General features: G+C 43.6%; 1 pseudogene; it reads right to left on the minus strand.

The window, feature by feature from the left end:
• The window catches only part of LOC127411121 (ral GTPase-activating protein subunit alpha-2-like), an 81,545-nt pseudogene that overhangs the window by 36,143 nt on the left and 25,120 nt on the right, over positions 1–20,282 (minus strand).

Below are 20,282 nucleotides of genomic sequence, written 5' to 3' on the forward strand. Positions count from 1 at the left end.
GGATATCTTCAGAACAGAATATCGTAGACACTTGGGGATAAGAATCACTCTGTTCACTGGCTAGCCACGCCCTGGCAACCATTTAGAGCACCCTAGCAACCAGCTCTATTGATTTCAATTAAAAATGGCTGAGTGTGATATCTTCTGAGCAGAATGTCTTAGACAAATGTGGGTGCTCTCATTTGATTCATGCTGGCAAGCCGTGTTCAAACATACCCTGTGTTTGGGGGTCAAATGTACCCCAGGGGGTAAAAAGGGGGGCAAAAAAATGTCCCAAAAAGTCCCATAGGTTACACTCACAATACAGAAAAGGACTGATAAAATATGTGTCTCTTACTTTCTCAATAATTACCTACAGATTCCTTGTCATGTCTTGCAGTGCCACATTTTGGCAGCAGATCAACGTAAAGCTTGCCAAAAACAGTAGCAACGCATCAATGTAAACAACCACTATGGACAAGGATTATGCTGCAGTGTTTGTGTAATGTGCATTTGCTAATGCAGAAGAAAATACAAAGCAGGAAAAAGCTTGGACCAGACCACATTTTGTGTGTCATGGACATGAGGAGGAGCTCATTGGTCACTGCCAAGTCCAAAAGAGCTGTTCACTGATAGCCACCACAAAAGTTTTGCTGAGAAACTATTGGTTGCTCCAAGAGGCTGAAAAGATGTTGGTATGTCCATTAATATTAATGGCAAGAATTTTAGGTGGCAGGTTTTTAATGTTCAATGACAAACATGGTTGTGTGCACCATTTTCCTTTTTTTCCCCCGTAACAATAATGAAAATCAGGCTAACACACTGTCAACACTGAACTTGAGCGGCACAATGTGTTGAGTCAAAAGCAAATAGTTCTTGTTGTAATCAATGATGCTGTCTTCACTGGATGCGACCGTGACACAGCACCGACAGTTTATGGACACCCCATTCTATTTCTAACGCATGGCACACACTTGATGCTACAGCTCACAGGTGATTTATGGTTCCCATCCTTTTTGACCAATGATTTTCCACGACTTTATGTATTTTTGACAAATGGATCAATATTGTTTTAAAGGGGTCACGACATGAGGAGTCAAATTTTCCTTGATATTTTGACATATAAGAGGTCATTGTAGTATAAAAACAAAAGCTTCCTCTCCAGTCCAAAAAGAGCATTTATTGTTTCCACACTTCAAAAACGACTCATTTTGAAATTGGCTACATTGTGATGTTACAGTGCAGTATCATTTGCATAGTCCCCACCTCCACAACATACGTAATCGTAATGGCCGATAAATGACAGAGAGAGAAAGCAGCTGGCATACTGCAACACTTAAAGTGGAACTATTGTAACTGTAGTTTGCTTTTAACAAGCAAAAAGAGTAAAGTTAGGTCTCTAGACGTTGCTGTGATCCTGGTTGTGGAAAAACTGTATCCCTGTTTAGCCTTCTAAAGGATCCTAACATTAAGAATGAGTGGCTAATTCAAATAAAGTTTTTGAACACGTAAATGTGTGAATAAATGTTTGGATTCTTTGGATTCATGGATGAAACAATGGGGAAAAACAATGGTGAAGTATAAGGTAGTAAGGCTGCCTGCTTTCCCATCTGTCATGTATTAGCCACGATGTCCCACATTTTAGCCAAAATGAATGCGTCAGGACATCTATTTTTCCGTATTTAAGCGGCAAAATAATCAAGGGAGACCCCCTCCCCCCGTTGATGAGCGAATCATTTGAGGGTGATTCCCCAGCCAGCGAACATCACTTATTTCCTGACAAGGGATGCGTATGGAAGTTGGGAGAACAAACGGGAATCCCTGGGCTAACCGTTCCTTATAACACTGTCCCTACAGCTTGATACAATTTATTAACCCTTCACATATGCGGCCTGTGTTCGACTATTTTTGCTGTTTAAATAGCATTATTTTATCACCAAATTTCATATGCCTGATAAGTATTGGGGAGAAACAGTGTGACAATTTTGTTCAGTTGTAGTTTGATTGTGAGCTTTACATAAATTGGGAGATATGTTAATATCAATGATTGCCTGGACTGAGTGCTTTTAGGGGATTTTGCTTGCAAGTTTTCATTCTTTCATTCTTGGAAAATACAGGTTGAGTTCGGAACGGCATATACCCATACTACTCGTACTACTTCTGCCATATGTGTCTATGGCAAAAATAGCATGAGTAGTATGTCTTTACGAACTCAGCCACAGTTCCACACTTGTAATGGAGGGAGGGCGTTTGCTTTTCAGTTATATTAGCCAATCATAACAGTGTCTTAAAAGTGAAGTGCACAGAGAATAGAGTGTTTCAGAGAGAGGGCAAAAGTCAGGGTAGCTATATGACTGCTCTTGTGCAAAAAAAAAAACTTTACTAATATTATAAGTGAAACTCAAGGAAAAAAAAATATTCATGTCATGACCTGTTTAAAAATGTTTAATTCAGATTTGCTTATTTATCATTACCATTTCAACTTATTAATTGAAAAGAACTGACAGAAGAGCAATTTATTGACAATTCAGACATCACTTTAGCTTGTGAGCAAGTTTTACTCCACACAAGTACAACATCTAGTTCAAGAAATATTTTAGAGCAGTGAAACCCCCCCCCCCCCCCCCTCAAAATATTTCACTATAGAATGTTCCATGATTCATGAGATTTTATTAATTTCCATGACTTTTCCAAGCTTGGAAAACACCATTTTAAAATGTCCTGATATTTCCAGGTTTTTCATGACTGTGGGAACACTATTGATTGTCTGTACATGTCATCTTTTTAGAATGTTCACTTCCAGGCGTCCAGTGAAGACAGCCTCAAGTCAAGAGATGTGATGCAAAGCAACATCGGTTGCTTCCAATGTAGTCAAGGTATAAAAACAAAAAACTCAGTGGAAAAATTGGCAGGTGGGCTGCTGCCTGCTAGCTTAAGATAACCTCAAAAAAGATCACTTGTCAACAAGAATATACACATAAACAGGAACAAAACACTCTTGCATCAGCTCAAGATTAATTTTCACATTATGTGCAATATGAAAGATGTCAGCAGGACTGAGAACTCCACATTCAACCAGCTACTGCAAAGCCCCTTGAAAAAGTGTAATCTCAGAGCCAGACAGGATGCCGATCCATAGATTAGGTCAGAACACTCACCTGCATATACGCACACAAACACACACAATAGAGCTCAGGGGTACATGACAGCACAGGGCACGGGTGGAATGCAGTGCCCCATGCTAAGCGCTGGTGGCCATTTCACCAAAACCCATCCAATTAGAGCTGAGTGATGGTGCAGACTGCTGGAGGCCCCTCCATGTCTGCAGCGGGGCCAGAGAGAGACACCTGCTTTTATCAGACTGTGCAGGGAGGAGGAGGACTCTCTTCGAAGAAATATTCAACTAATTACATTGGAGCACCGAACACAACAACAAGGAAGATTGCAGGGGCCCTGACCATAGTGAGGCAGAAAACTCATGAAAAAAATAATGTTCAGACAGATAGATAGATAAATAGACAGATAGATAGATATGAGTTTACAAGTTGGTGTATACAAAAACTGAAAAATGTTAAAGGGTGACACTTATTATTAATGGTCGACCGATATATCACCAATGCAGATAAATCAGCCGATATTCAGAATTTATTAATTATCACATCGGCCGATACATTTTCCCCTGATGGCACTGAGAATCGCCTGCTTGCATGTGAAGTGACTGAGACATGTAAATTACCAGTCATGGTTCGTTTTGTTGTTACGTGCCATCGTGTTACTACAATAACACGATGGTGCAACACAGTCTCATTTAAATGGTCCGTATATCAGAGCCGCGGCAGATGTGTTTGAGCTCATTTTAAAGTGCACGCCTGTTTCATTCACCCTCTCTTTCCTCAACAGTTCCCTGTAACTTTTAACTGTCTTGTCTATTGACAAAAAGGCAAATATCAATAAAACTAATATCATATACCGTCTGGAAATACGCACATATATCGTTTAAGCAGATGTAATACACAAACCTCACACAACTTCAGCAGACCCAGCATCCTGTGGAACGCTCATAAATCTTCCTCTGAAGCACGTATTCCAACAGTCTCTCCTCAACAGTTCCCTGTAACTTTTCTAATGATAAAAGGCAAATATCAGTAAAACTTCTATTATATACTGTCTGCAAATATGCAGATATTTCATTTAAAAAGATGTAATTCACGAACCGCACGAGCGTGTGTGTGCAACTTCAAAAGTAAAAGCGTTTTAATTGTAAATGTCTTATTCACTATGCACTGTATGTGCAATTGGTTTGATTCGGTATGTTTTGAGGAAATGTGATTGCTAACGTGGACATGCCATCCATGTTTGCTGGAATACTTACTGTATATACTGTTATTTCCTACTTCCTAATATATTAACAATTTCTTCATGTGCAAATAAATTACTAAAATTTGATGACTAAACAGAAGTCAGAAGAAATTGCTATCATTTAAAATACAATATTATTTTTTTAGATTCTTTTTTACAAAGTTAAAGTTTAGTGTTAAATTGAGTAAATATAGTGCTAAATAAGAGTTTATTCATTTTTTAGCAATTTTAGGTTTGTTATTTACTATATTAAATTGTGTGATATATTGGCATTGTATCGGCCTATCGGCCACCCTGCTCTCTAGATACAGGCATCAGCCATTAAAAAAAATATATATATTGGTAGATCACTACTTATTATGCAATTACTCTTTATGGGGCCTAGATTTTAAGTGGTCAAATCACAAAAATAAACTTGTTTCTAAAAAATTTCCTACACACAATACATCTTCTAGACTAAAGACAATAATATATTTCCCTCGCTAATGATTTGGGTTGAATTAAATGGAATTTAATGGAAAACTGTGGAGATAAGTGGCACGACAAAATTTTGAGCATCCTCAAGAGTCGAAGTTTGGCACTGCTGACGTATACAGAGTAGCAGTGGCGGAGTGCATACATTCTTAGAAAACACTGGTTTTAGAATTTTAAGACACTGCGTGTCATCCGCCAGATGCATCTTGTGTGCAGATTTTTCTCTCTCATGTGACCCTGGTGTTTTTTGAATGACAGTGTGAACAGCAAAAATCACACTTAATCTGACATTTTCAATTCTGATCTGGGCTACTTTCATATGTGGAAATAAACTTCAGTGTGAACAGTCAGGTTGGCATTTATGGGGTTTTTAACGCAACATTTGTCATAATCGCTCACTTTAGTGCAGTGTCATGCTTTGTGAACCTTGAAGAAATGCACTGACATATACAACATGTCATCCTAAAGTGTAAAGAGGTGACTGTTGAGCTGATGTTCTTATGACAGACAGATAAGAGACATTGGTGTAGAAGCAACAGCCAAAAACAGATCAATTATTCACAGAAACAGATCAAGTCCTTGCAGGGAGCTGTGAAAGCTCAATATCCTTAATGGCCTTTCACATCTTATTCACAAGAGAGCATTAACAGTCACACATGCACACTGAGACACAATAATAATCAAACTAACAATATCTTTCCAAAAACAGAAAAAAAGGAGAACTTAAAAATCAGGCATGATGCAGCAATATCTTCTCTGAATCTGTTCCAAGTGACACTACAGGTGTTAAATGAACTTATTTCGCGGCTCTCTGAAATACTTGATACTGATAGGTTAATTGCAGCATTCTGCAGTCAAATATATTTGTATGACCGCTAAACCATTTTTCCTACCGATTTTCTACATAGCTGTGCTAGTTTTATTTTTCTTGTTTCACCCCATTATCTCTTCTATTCACATACTAAGATAATTTAAACTCAAATCAATAATTTACATAAATTTATTTCATAAGTAAATGTGTAATAAGTGGAATAATGTACAGTTAGCTGGTTGATTACTGCAAGATAAACCCCTTCATGGTGATCTGATCACGATGTTGGGGTTTACTTTATGATTATGGCCATCTGATTGTACTTTTGTTAATTATACCACTGCATTGTCGAAATCTTTATTCTAATTGGTGGAACATGTTCTAAGGGTGTTAATTAATTTCCTATAACCACATGCCTATGAAGAAGCTTTAGGCTTGTTGATGCATCACTTTCTTGCCAAATTCTTTCCAGACACTTTCAAACAAATAACAGCAGCTTGGGCTGAGATTAACACATGCACATATGGTCGTGGTGGCAATTCAGCCTTTGGTGAGCATGAAAGAAAAAATTATTCCTTAAATAGCAGGTGTGTCTCAGTACGCTCAACCCTTTTTAGGGGTGTCCCCATGTCAAAATCAATAATCAAAAATCAGTGCAATACAACGTTAAAAAAAATATCCAACCATGCACATGTTGTCTTATGTTTTCAGTGGTCAGAAATGGAGGATGAGCACATATTTCATAATAGTACTTCAACTAAGTAGTGCCATTTCATTATGGTAATATAGCTACAATGAAAATGCAAGAAAAAACAAACAAATGATACAAGAAGAATGGCGCATGTGTTGTACAGCGATATTGTTAATAAATACCAGCTACAATTAATGCACACCCTAATGATCATGTTGGTAAATGCGTCATCAGTGTCCCAATGTTTAGTGGAATGAGGCACACCCAGTGTGTGTTCTATCTACAGCTTGAGCACAAAAAAAACTTACAGGTAGCATGTCGTGATCTTACCACTGACTGATCTTCATCTCTAAAGCTGAAAGGATACAAACTCTGGTAAAGTGGCAGTTGAGACTTCACGGCTCTGCTGGCGTTAAAGCATGTGGCCCGCACCAGACTCAGAAGCAGCATTCCAGTGACTATCGCCCCATCAAACAGAGGCCCAAATAAAGGAACCTGGTCGAGACAGAAGGCAAAAGAGAGCAAATGTTGAAGAGCGGGAAATGGACACAGCATTATCAATGAAGTTGACTTCTTGTAACGTATGCTGGAACTGCTGACAATGATGGCAATGATGAAGACGATGATGAGATGAAGAACCCAAGTGCAGTTTATTAAATATAACCAATAAACCCTAACTACAAATGTGAAACGTGAAACATAAACATGAACTTGACTATGACTTGACTACAAACATGGCTTGACTATAAACATACACATTCACATTCATCACATTCAATACTCGACAACTACACAATGGAAAACATGAGGCTTAAATACATGGACATGGGGGAACATAAACCAATGAACAAACAGAACTCATAACAAGCTAATTAAACAATAACCCAATGAAAACATGACACAAGAACATGGAGGGAAAACAGAAATCACATGACAAGGGAAACAGGAACACATGACATGAACCAGGAACTAGAATTTCAAAATAAAAGACATGAATCAACACAATACACATGACATATCCCCCCCACTAAGGGGTGGCTCCCGACACCCCAACACATAAACAAAACGCGTAACACATGACATAAATTCAAAGTTCTGTAGGGAGCGGGGGGTGTCTTGGGGCATGGGGCGTGGCGTGGCGAGAAAGGGCGAGGGGCATGGGACCAGGGCAAAGTCCGTAGGGGGTGAAGCCATGAGAGGCTCGAGGGGCGGAGCCATGGAACGTGGTGCCTGGAGAGTAGCCAAAGACTCGAAGGGCCAGGGTGGAGCCGATGGCAGGGAGGACCAAGGCAGTGCTGGAGGCTCGGAGGAGCAAGGCGGAGCTGAGGAATTGGAAGACTGAGGTGGAGCGGGTGGGACTGAGGACCAAGGTGGAGCCATAGGGAAGGAGGTCCCTGGTGAAGCTGACAGATCGGAGGGACGAGGAGCAGCCAGAGGATCGGAGATCCAAAGCGGAGCCAGGTGACCAACAACCCAAGAAGGAGCCGGAGGGACGAGGGACCCCGACACAGCCGACAGGCTGAAGGACCGTAGTGGAGCCGAGGGAACGCCGAGCTGAGGCAATGTCGAGGGACCGACAGGCCAAAGGGAAGTCCAGGGCTCGGAGGGTCCAGGCAGGATCGGAGGGCTGAAAGTTCCCCTTGCCTGCTCAGGAGAACTAAGGGTGGGTATAAGGGTGGGAACCATCTCCAGGTCCCACTGCTCAGGTGTGGCTGTGACATGGCATGGAGCAGGCTGAGGCGTTGCTGTGACGTGGCACTCTGGCTCGGCGGCGGCCATGTCGTGGCACTCTGGCTCGGCGGCGGCCATGTCGTGGACACTCTGGCTCGGCGGCGGCCATGTCGTGGACACTCTGGCTCGGCGGCGGCCATGTCGTGGACCTCTGGCTCGGCGGCGGCCATGTCGTGGACCTCTGGCTCGGCGGCGGCCATGTCGTGGACCTCTGGCTCGGCATCCGCCTCCCCCACAGTGAACGGGGAACCAATGAACCGTAGGGCGAGGTCGATATATTGAGCCAGGCTGAGGGAACTGCGACCGCCAGGCATCAAAAAAGAAATGGACTCATTCAGTCCAAATCTAAAACAGTCTTTGAGGGCAATCTCATTAAAGTCCACCTGGCTGGCTAGACCGCAGAAGTCCTCAACATAGTCCTCCAGGGGACGATTCCCCTGACGTAGGCGCAGAAGTAAAACTGCTGGGTTCTTGGTTGGGTCGAGTATTCTGTAACGTATGCTGGAACTGCTGACAATGATGGAAATGACGAAGATGATGATGAGATGAAGAACCCAAGTGCAGTTTATTAAATATAACCAATAAACCCTAACTACAAACGTGAAACGTGAAACATAAACATGAACTTGACTATGACTTGACTACAAACATGGCTTGACTATACACATACACATACACATACACATACACATACACATACACATACACATACACATACACATACACATACACATACACATTCATCACATTCAATACTCGACAACTACACAATGGAAAACATGAGGCTTAAATACATGGACATGGGGTAACATAAACCAATGGACAAACAGAACTCATAACAAGCTAATTAAACAATAACCCAATGAAAACATGACACAAGAACATGGAGGGAAAACAGAAATCACATGACAAGGGAAACAGGAACACATGACATGAACCAGGAACTAGAATTTCAAAATAAAAGACATGAATCAACACAATACACATGACACTTCTATATCAAATCTAATATCAATTGGCATTAAGTCTCTTGGATGCTGTGTTTAACAACATACAACATTTAAAAAAAAAAAAAAAAAAAAAAAAAAAGCAAACAATAAGTATGCAAGACAGCTCGAACCAGGACAAATAAATCTAGTCCACAGATAATGCAGCACTTCCATTTGTCAAGGCTTGTGTTTATCGAGTGGATGATGACATAAGAGTTATTTCAGTGTAGCAGCAGATAACAGTGACATAGCCGAGGGAATTTCACTAATTGCAGCTGGTGACACAAAGCAGGAACCGTACATCTGACAGCATCTTAATATTCTGGTCTGCTCAACACAGTAGTGCAGTACTTTAGAAGTGGCGTTTTTACGAGAAATTACAAATGATGCAAGTTAGATTTTCTCTGGGGATCTAGTGGCAAACTCGGGAGGAGGAAGGTGAAAGGCAGCTTGACTGCAATGAGAGTGGCATGCCGACAGTGCAGTAATGTACTTTGAGCATTAGTGCTTTCAGAGACGAGACAGGAAGAGATACCATCCCCTCCAGCCACAATCTACATCTCCTGGCAATCAGCGAAACATTGCACATCCTGATAAAGATCTTAAGACATCTCTGGAGAGACGTTTCACATAATATATCAAAATCTGCCAAGTTTCGATTGATGGTTGTGGTTTTTAATGTAACGTAATTTCATTCTCTTCATGACGTTGGATGTACCTGGGGTTTCTTCATGATCTGAATGAAGAACATGTGGTTTTTCATTGGGCAGATGAAGATGAGGACATCTCCAAAGTCAGTGGGGATGATTCCTCGTCTGTAATTCTGCATGTGCTCCGACCACACTACGTGCACTTCGTTTCCCAAGTGACGAAGCTACAACAAACCAGAGACAAAACACATCAATAAATCTGACATGAAAACCAATTAAACATTCTCAACATTAGTAATTCTCCACAGTGGAGAAATATAAGCAGAAATACATTTGTACAATTTTGAGTGAACAAGAAAACAAATGTACTAAAAGGAATGTGTATCAAAAGTATGAATCAACTGTAAAGTCATGTATATTTTATTAGTGGTGAACAATAACTCCAAAAAAACCCCAACAACAACAGGACATTTATTTGTCCATAACAACCCCTGAAATAATTTTAGGAATTTTCAATCTGAAGTCAAATGAGCTGGAGAAATTGGATTCATTATGTTTCAATCATTTAAGCAAATTGACTTTAGCTAGAAAATTGCTCCAATTTTCATTTGACAAAAATATAAATATATCAGTAGGAAATGCATTTTTTGTTTTGTTTTGGAAGCTCATTTTTGGCAACACCTTATGAAAATGATAAACAGGAGCAATAATTGTATATTTATATATTACCTTTCTAAAACCCAAGGTCTTATGTACAGCGTCTTAAGTTTACTGATAACCAGGGCTGTAGCTAGTGGGGTGAAAGCTGGTAACAATTCTAGGGCCCACAGGTCCAGGGGAGGGCCCACAACAAAACGTACCTTACCACAAAAAAACGAAAGGTAAATTTCATCATCTGCGCTAATGATCCCAGTGTGAGATTTGCAGGATAGCAAATTTTATAAGTTTTATTGAGTTAAGACTACTTTTAAAAATAGCTAATAAGATTTTATATTGTTCAATGTAAATCGTTTTTTGGCCAATAAAGTACAATAAAGATTGAAAGTGAAAGTGAAACCGGTAAAAAAAAATAAAAATAATGTGTATATATATATATATATATATATATATATATATATATATATATATATATATATATATATATATATATATATACACACACAGATGAAGTCAGAAGTTTACACACACTTAGATTGAAATCATTAAAACTCATCTTTTAACCACTCCACAGGGCGATCTGTATGTGGACGTGGGAGCGTTTCTGCCGGCTCAGCCCCCGCGGACCTCCCATCCCCCAGCACACTCGTTCTACCCGGAAGAGCTGTCGAGCAATGCAGGCGGTCTGCCTCAGGGCGGATTTAATCTCTCGCTCGTGGCTCGTGACGAGGATGAGCTATTGGTCGCAGCTTCTTCTGTCAGAAGCGGACGAATCTTCTGAGCTCCCGTTCATGGGCGGTAGAGCTCAGGATGAGGCGGATGCTGAGATGGCAGCCATGCTTGCCCGTGTGGCTGCGAACATCAGGCTAAAGTGGAACCCTCCGCCTTGTCCTGAGCATTTGCGGCAGGATGATTGGTTTCTGGGTTCGAAGTGCGACTCACGGCCACACCCCGCCCCGGTGCCTTTCTTCCCGGAAGTGCATGAGGAGCTAACGAAGTCTTGGAAGGCACCTTTTCTGCCTGTACACACTTCGTGGGCTCGTCCATCCTAACTACCCTCGACGGCGGTGCGGCTAAGGGATACGTCAAGCTTCCCCAGATAGAGCACGCCGTAGCAGTGAATCTATGCCCGCAGGGCGCAGCCACCTGGAGGGACCGACTAAGGCTCCCTTCCAAGGCCTGTAAGTTCTCTTCCTCGTTGGTGATGCAGGCTTACAAGGCCGCGGGTCAGGCCACCTCTGCCCTGCACGCCATGGCCATCCTGCAAGTCCACCAGGCCAAGGCATTGGAAGGTCTGCATGAGGGTAGAACTGACCCAGGGCTTGTGCAGGAACTGTGTACCATGACCGACCTCGCCCTATGGGTGACGAAGGTCACAGCATGCGCCCTGGGCCGAACGATGTCCACTCTGGTGGTCCAAGAGCGGCACCTGTGGCTCAACCTTGCAGAGATGCGTGATGCTGAGAAGGTTCGCTTTCTCGATGCGCCCATCACCCAAGGGGGGCTTTTTGGTGACACAGTCGAGGACTTTGCCCATCAGTTCTCGACGGTGAGGAAGCAGACCAAGGTGATCAAACACATCCTGCCGTGGCGCAACTCGGCCACGTTCGGGCCTCCGAATCCTGCGGCCCGTCTGCTTCTTATGTCAGCCTCAGAGTAGAAAATCCTCCCATGGGAAGGCGGCTCCACCTGCCCGTCAGTTGGCCCCCAAGAACCCCGGACAGGCTTTGAGGCGGCCCTGACACAGGCGACCCAGGGATGAGATGTCTGACTCTGACCAGTCTGGCAGGTGAACTTACCAGCCCCACCATCACCCCTGGGCCAGCGCGTGGTAAGTATGAAATTGCCGGGTGCCCTCTGGGCCTCGGTACCCGCATGGTCAATAAAAGAGCAGTTCCCTCATTCCCTGAGTCAGTGCGCTCGCAACGGCCAGGCCCTGGAAGTCTTTCCGATCAATCAGTCGGACGCGAGTACCTCGCGTGCCTTTGTTCTCCATTGAGAGACGGCCGGCGAACAGGTAAGTATGCTGGTCTCTGGGGCCGCTTGCCCACCCCAGCCACCGGCCGCCGTTGCAGGCTTGCGGAGCAGTACGTCCCTCCTGAGTTGTCTTTCCGGCAGGGCACCTGCTCTGCCTTGCCATGAACCACACTCCCCGGGCGTGGTAAATCCATTTGTCCCCTTGGTGCCGCTGAAGTGGAGCCTGGAGGCCTGGTTAGCGTTCACCAGCCCCTCATGGTGGCTCATCAGGATGATTCGTCTTGGCTACGCGATCCAGATCGTCAGACGCCCGTCCAGGTTCAGTGGCGTCCTCTCCACTTCAGTGCGGGTTGAGGGTGCCTCTGTCCTCCTCACGGAGGTTCTCACCCCTCTGGCAAAGGGAGCATTAGGACCCATCCCCGTAGCTGAGCCCTTGTTTTATCGTGCCCGAGAGAAGGGGAGGTTCGCGCCCAATCTTGGACCTGTGTGCCTTTACACAGGCTTCTGTTCAGGATGTTGACGCAGAAGCGCATCAGTACGTCAGTACGCGGCCATCGACCTGAAGGATGCATGCTTCCACGTATTGATCCTTGCTCAACTTATCTCAACGACTGGCTAATCGTAGCTCACTCGCGAGATCTATTGTGAGCATCTCTTTTCTCTGGAGTTGGACTCGGTCACTCTCATGGCACGTCTTATGACCAAGCGTGCTCAGTCAGTGCTGTCCTGCCTGAAAACCTTCAGGCAGAAGGTAGCAGCGCCAGTGAAACAATTTCAGAGGCTCCTGGGAAATATGACATCCTCGGTGGCGGTTTTCCCCCTCGGGTTGATGCATATGAGACCACTTCCACTTCACTCGAGTCCTGAGGTGGGCATGGTGCCACGGCACCCAGCGTGTGACTATCATGCCACAGTGCCGTCAGACTTTCAGCCCTTGGTCGGACCTGGCATTTCTACAGGCAAGCATTCCCTTAGAGCAGGTCTCAAGGCACGTCGTGGTCATGACAGATGCCTCGAACTCGGGCTGGGGTGCCATGTGTAATGGGCAAGCAGTATCGGGGCTCTGGACATGGGCCCTGACTCCAATGGCATCAACTGCTTACAGTTACTGGTGGTATTGCTCGCCCTGCGGAGGTTTTGGCCGTTGATTCAGGACAAGCTGGACCGACAACACAGCGACCGTGGCGTACATAAACCACCAAGGAGGCATACGCTCATTTTACAACTCGCCCGCCGCGCCGCCTCCTTTGGATTCAGCAGATGTTGAAGTCTCTGCGAGCCACTCACATTCTGGGTATCCTCAACCATGCAGTGGACGCGCTCTCACGGCAAGTAACGCTCCGTGGGGAGTTGAGACTCCACCCCCACATAGTCCAGCTGATTTGGGAGAGATTCGGGGAGGCGCAGGTAGACCTGTTTGCCTCCCGAGTGTCCTCTCACTGCCCCCTTTTTGTACTCCCTGTTCGAGGCTTCCCTCGGCATGCATGCCTTGGCTCACAGCTGGCCTCGGGGGCTACGCAAGTATGCATTTCCTCTAGTGAGCCTCATTGCACAGACTCTGTGCAAAGTCAGGGAGGATGGGCAGCAAGTCCTGTTCCTTGTGCCGTACTGGTCCAACTGGACTTGGCTCTCAGATCTGATGCTCCTGGCAGTAGCCCCTCCCTGACGCATTCCCCTGAGGCAGGACCTTCTCACTCAGGGGCAGGGCATGCTCTGTTACCTCCACGTCTGGCTCCTGGATGGGTCGCAGAAGACCTAGCAGATCTTCCGCCAGCGGTGGGAAATACGATCACTCAGGCCAGAGCCCCTCCACGAGGTGGCTGTATGCCTTGAAGTGGCATCTCTTTGTGAAATGGTGTTCTCCCCGTGGGGAAGACCCACAGAGGTGCGCGGTTGGGTTTGTGCTGTCTTTCCTACAGGAAGGGCTGGAGAGATGGCTGTCTTCCCCTACCCTGCAGGTGTACATGACTGCCATGGCAGGGTATCGCGATACACTGGATGGGAGACCCTCACGACAGCACGACCTGGTCACCAGGTTCCTCGAAGGCGTAAGGAGGTTGAATCCTCCTAGACCGTGCCTGATTCCCTTTTGGGATCTCTCTGTGGTCCTACCTGCTCTACAACCTAAGCATAGAACCGGTTTCATCCCGAGTGTTAAAAGGTAACAGCAGGTAGGGCAGGCAGCTGGTTGGGTGTACCACTTGCGTTTATGCCTTTCCACTTTTTCAAGGTGATAATGTGCTCTATTTTGTCCACAACAGTTCCCCGTAACTGATGAACCCTGGACGCCTCTTAAATCTTAAGCACTGTTCGGTGACAAACTCAGTGGAGGAGTGATGCCACCAGGCCCAGTACTCGTGGTATGCCCCTTTTCAGGTGAGCCCGTGTACTCAAGCTCAGTGCTCCATATGTGGTGATTCCTCCCTCGGTAATCCCGTGTGATGCATTCCACTGTTCGGTTTCCCCTCAGGTGAACCCTGTGTTTCCCCTATAGAATCTTAGCCCACACTCCATCCTCCAATACCAAATTAAAATATTTCTCCCATAATCTCTTGATAGAAGTTAAAGCTCCATACCCCAGACTCTGAATTAGCAGGGAGTAATACACTGATGCATCATGACCTTTTCCAAAAGCAGTAATCACCACTCCCAAAGTGTCTGCTGCTTTAGGGGGGTGTATGCTACTCCCAAAAATAGTACAGAGCAGGTGGCACAGCTGTAAATACCTAAAGAACTGAGATCTGGGAATCCCAAAATGTTGAACCAGATTTTCAACACTCCACTCTCATATAGGTCACCGAGTGTAGCAACCCCCCTCACAATCCACTCTGACCAGCAGAAAAGGGACTTATTAATACATAAATTTGGGTTCAGCCATATGCTGGAGGCAACATTTAAATAAATGTCTGAATTAAACAACCTGGACACTTTTGTCCATACCGAGTGTAAATGCAAGATAATGGGGTGTAACATCTCCAGTTAGTTTGATAGGCTTTGCAATGGCGAAATATGGGCAAGAACTTCCTGTTCAATACAAAACCAGGGAGGGGCTTTCTCAGGTGGAAGCGACCAGTGAGCCAAATGTCTGAGAGCAAATGCATAATAAAACAAAATCTTGGGTAGGCTTAGCCCACCTTTGTCAATCAGTCTATGTAATCTATTGAAATGTAATCTGGGACGCTTACCATTCCAAATGAAGGACTTCGCTATGCTATCAAATTGCTTGAAATAACAGAGGGGGACATCTACAAGGAGGGATTGTAGCAGGTAGTTGAATTTTGGAATACAATTCATTTTAATAACATTAACCTTTCCAATAATAGATAAATGTAATGAAGCCCACCGGCCCACATCACTCAAACCTTTTTATTAAGGGGTCAAAATTAACTCACAAATCACAAAAATGTTCTGGGAATAAAATGCCCAAATACTTAATGCCCTGTTTGGGCCACTGGAAGATGCCTGGCTGAAAAGCCGTCACTGGGCAGTACGCTGTCAGAGCCAAAGCTCCGGATTTAGACCAACTGACCCTGTATCCTGAGAATTTAGAAAAAGAATTAATAATTCTGTGGAGGCAAGGCATAGATCTAGTGGGGTTGGAGACGATTAATAAAATATCATCTGCGTAAAGCAAAAATGTATGCGCCATACCTCTCGCCACCACCCCTGGAAAATCATCTTCCTTTCTTATCGCAACTGCTAATTGTTCCAGGGCAAGACAGAACAATAATGGGGAAAACTATCCAGAGTAAAATAATCTGAAATTAATCCATTTGTTTGTACTGCCTCGGGATGAAACTGGGTGTCTATAAAGTAACATAATCCATCCAATAAAAGTATTCCTGAATGCGTATATTTCCAAAATCTTAAAAAGATAATCCCATTCTACCATATCAAACGCCTTTTCGGCGTCAAGTGAGATGGCAGCGACTGGAGTCTGATCAACCGCCACTGACCACAAAATATTGATGAAACGGCTAATGATATCAGAAGAGCTGTGGCCCCGAATAAACCCCACCTGATCTATATGTATAAGAGATGTCATAACTTTAATTAATCGGTTAGCCAAAATTTTTGACAATATTTTTTACGTCTAGCTGGATCAGGGAAATTGGACGATAATATTACACTCGCTTGGATCTTTGTCCTTTTTAAGAATCAGACTGATCCAGGCTTGTGTCATGGTTGGCGGAAGCTTTCAATTCTTTAATGATTCCATATAAATTTCTAACAAAAATGGAGCCATTTCTGTAGCATAAGATCTAAAGAATTCAGCGGCAAAGACATCTGGCCCCGGAGACTTGCCTGTAGACAAGGCCTTAATTACCTCGCCAAGCTCCTCCAAGGTTATCTCAGAATCAAGATAATTTTTTTGCTCAGTCGTCAGTTTAGGGTGTTCTAATGGTTCCACAAAATTTCTAATATCTTCTTCAGTAGAAGAAGATGTGGAGCTATAGAGATCAAGATAGAATTCTTTAAAAGCATTATTAATATAAAAATTAATATAAATTATAAGTTAATATAATATAAGCATTATTAATATAAAAGGTAAAAATTTCACCACCAGCAGATTTCACTGAGGGACTGTTAGAATAAGACACTCTCTGCTTTATATATCTAGCCAGAAGATTTCCTGCTTTGTCCCCTGACTCAAAGTATGACTGTCTTGCCCTGAATAGCCCAAACTCCACCATCCGACCCCTAAGAACTGCCTTATGTGTCTTCCAAGCCATGCCCACAAAGGATACTGAGGACCAGTTGGTCTCCATATAAACATTGATTTCGGCCTTTAACATTTGTTGAGATTCAGGATTTTGCAAAAGGGATACATTAAAGTGCCAATGTGGCAACACCTCTAAACTCACCAGAGCGTGATCTGAGACTAAGATGTTTCCAACTGAGCAATCAACAACAGATGAAATGAGGGACTTTATATATATATATATATATATATATATATATATATATATATATATATACAAATTTATTCTAGAATAAATCTTATGGACTGATGAAAAAAATGTATATTCCCTACCAGATGGGTTAAAATGTCTCCAAATATCTGTAAGACCAAGATTGTCACATATCCTGTGAAGCGTCATTGTTGCTCTAGGGTGCTTACACACTTTTACTTCACTATGATCAAGGACTGAGTCCATCAAAAGATTAAAGTCTCCTCCCAATATTATATCATGAGGGGTGCCAGCGGCTTGCAACATCCCTTCAAGATCTATAAAAAATAAAAGCCCTGATCATCAGCGTTAGGTGCGTAAATATTAGCCAAAATCAACCTTTGCCCCTGAATTTCTGCTAAAACAATAATGACTCTTCCTAATTTATCTTTAATCTGTTTGAGACATTTGAATTGTAGATACTTATCAATGTAATGACTCCCCTGCTCTTACTTGAGCTAGCACTAAAGAGAACATGTGCACCCCATATCTTCCCAAAGTTTTCAGCTTCCTGCGGAGAAAGATGCGTTTCTTGAAGAAACACTATATCATATTTCTTACATTTAAGAAAAAAATAACCTTCCTTCTTTTTATGGGGTGCCCCAACCCATTCACATTCCACATGGAGAGATACAATCCGTTCCTATTAACATTTGACATTTTGACATGTTAGAAAAAATAGATTGTCAAAAATAAAATAACAACATTCCAACATTAGTGCATCAATCAAACCCCAAACATCCCCCAGAAAAAAAAGAACATTAACCCTGCGCATGACAGCACCAACTAGCGTCCATTCTTCTAAACTCAAACAGTCCATGTACGCCTATGAGAGCCACCGCGACAACTTTGCCATCGGTTTGCTCAAGTCCGGTGCTTCTATAAAAATTTTGTGAGATAGAATTACACAACAGAAAATAATCTATAAAAAAAACTCCAGCCAATAGGAGGCATAAGCATAAAGAACGTGCAGATTCATCAACAAACTGTCCTGAAGGAGTGTTATTCCACAAAACAAACTCCAGCTGCTAGGCAGAAACAGCACAAAAAGAAACAAAAAAGGTGCTCAGTTTCCTCAGACAGTCAAGTGAATGTTCAGTGAGTCGGCCCACTTGGCTGCAATGTATCACACAATGACTTACTCCATTGACTTTATGAAGGACATCGCTTGCTGTGGGCATGTAAATATTTTGCGGCCATCCTTAGTATCTATTCTCAATTTGGCCAGGAACATCAGTGCAAAAGCGACCTTCTGCTGATGTAAGAGTTTCTTGCATTCCTTGAAATAATCACGTTTCTCTCTTGTCTGGGAAAAGAAAATGCTGTGGTTCTTCCAAAAAATCCTTCCTTTACTCCTCGCCTCACGTAACACGAGATCTTTATCGGATGATCTCAGAAATTTGGCCAGAATTGATTGGGGCCTGTCTCCCTCCAGGGACCTCCAAGCCGGTACTCTGTGAGCTCGCTCGATTTCCAGCTTATGACCTGTTATGTTGAGCAGACTCGGGAAGAGCCCATCTAGGAATTTCACAATATCTCGGCCGCCTTCTTCCTCAGGAATTCCAAAAATTTGGATGTTGTTTCAGAGTATTTATGTAACTGCTGATCTCCTGGGATTTTCACACACAACAGTCTCTAGAGTTTACTCAGAATGGTGCCAAAAACAAAAAACATCCAGTGAGTGGCCTTTTTGTGAATGGAAATGCCTTGTTGATGAGAGAGGTCAACAGAGAATGGCCAGACTGGTTTGAACTGACAAAGTCTACAGGAACTCAGATAACCGCTCTGTACAATTGTGGTGAGAAAAATATAGTCTCGGAATACTATTTTGAGATGCGGGTTGGCGCTGTTTTGGCGGCATGAGGGGGACCTACACAATATTAGGCAGGTGGTTTTAATGTTGTGGCTGATCAGTGTGTGTGATTTTATATATATATATATATATATATATATATATATATATATATATATATATATATATATAAACATAGGATAACTTTTGTGCTGCGCTTGCGTTTAGAAGCCTCGTGTAACGAGTCAGAGGCAGACCCCGAGTGAAGATCCATGTGCAGAGTTTAATGCAATCGTAGTTAAACAGGCAGAGGTCAAAACCAGGTAAGCAATCCAGGCAAAGTAACAAAACAAAGATGGTAAACAAAGGGGTAATCCAAGGGACAGGCAGTAATCAGTAATTGGCAGGCAGTAGATAATGATAATGCTCAGAAATGCAAGACAACGGGTGAATTGGCAAGACTTTGCAGTGAAGTGCAGTGAGAGCAGAGACTAAATACAATAGGAGATGATTAGTGAATGAGATTCATGTGTGAGAGTCAATGGCGGGAAGAAGGGGATTCTGGGAAGTGTAGTCTGGGTAGAGGTTAATATTCAGGGGAAGGGGATCTTGTGTGAACAGAGAGAGATAGAGGATGTGACAGTACTCCCCCTTTGAGGACCCCCTTTAGAGTGTCCAGGGAGTCTGCCCCGGGGCCTGGGAGCCGGACGGTCAGGATGGGCTAGGTGAAATTCCGAGATGAGAGAAGGTAGCCGCAGACCAAGGTCTCGGGTTGACAGCCACACTCGTTGGCCTGGGTGGAGATTTAGGAAGGGTCGATGATGTCGGTCAGCCTGTGTCTTTTGCTGATGGACGGCTCTCTGCAGGTTAACATGGGCAGACTCCCAGACTTGGTTGCTGTGCTGCATCCAGTGGTTAAGCGCAGGTAACTCTGATGGTTCTCCCGACCAGGGAAAGAGCGGAGGTTGATGTCCCAGGATACACTGAAAAGGGATCAAACCAGTAGAGGAACTGCGAAGGGAGTTTCTCACATACTCTGCCCAAGGGAGAAATCAACACCAATCATACTGGTTAGAGAGACAGAAGGTGCAGAGATAGCAACCTACTTCTTGGTTTATGCATTCAGTCTGGCCATTCGACTGAGGATGATAACTGGAAGTCAGGCTGACGTTGACATTCAGAAGCTTGCAGAATTCTCTCCAGATCCGTGAAGTGAATTG

This window comes from Myxocyprinus asiaticus, chromosome 20, assembly GCF_019703515.2.
Source record: "Myxocyprinus asiaticus isolate MX2 ecotype Aquarium Trade chromosome 20, UBuf_Myxa_2, whole genome shotgun sequence".
Taxonomy (NCBI): Eukaryota; Metazoa; Chordata; class Actinopteri; order Cypriniformes; family Catostomidae; genus Myxocyprinus; species Myxocyprinus asiaticus.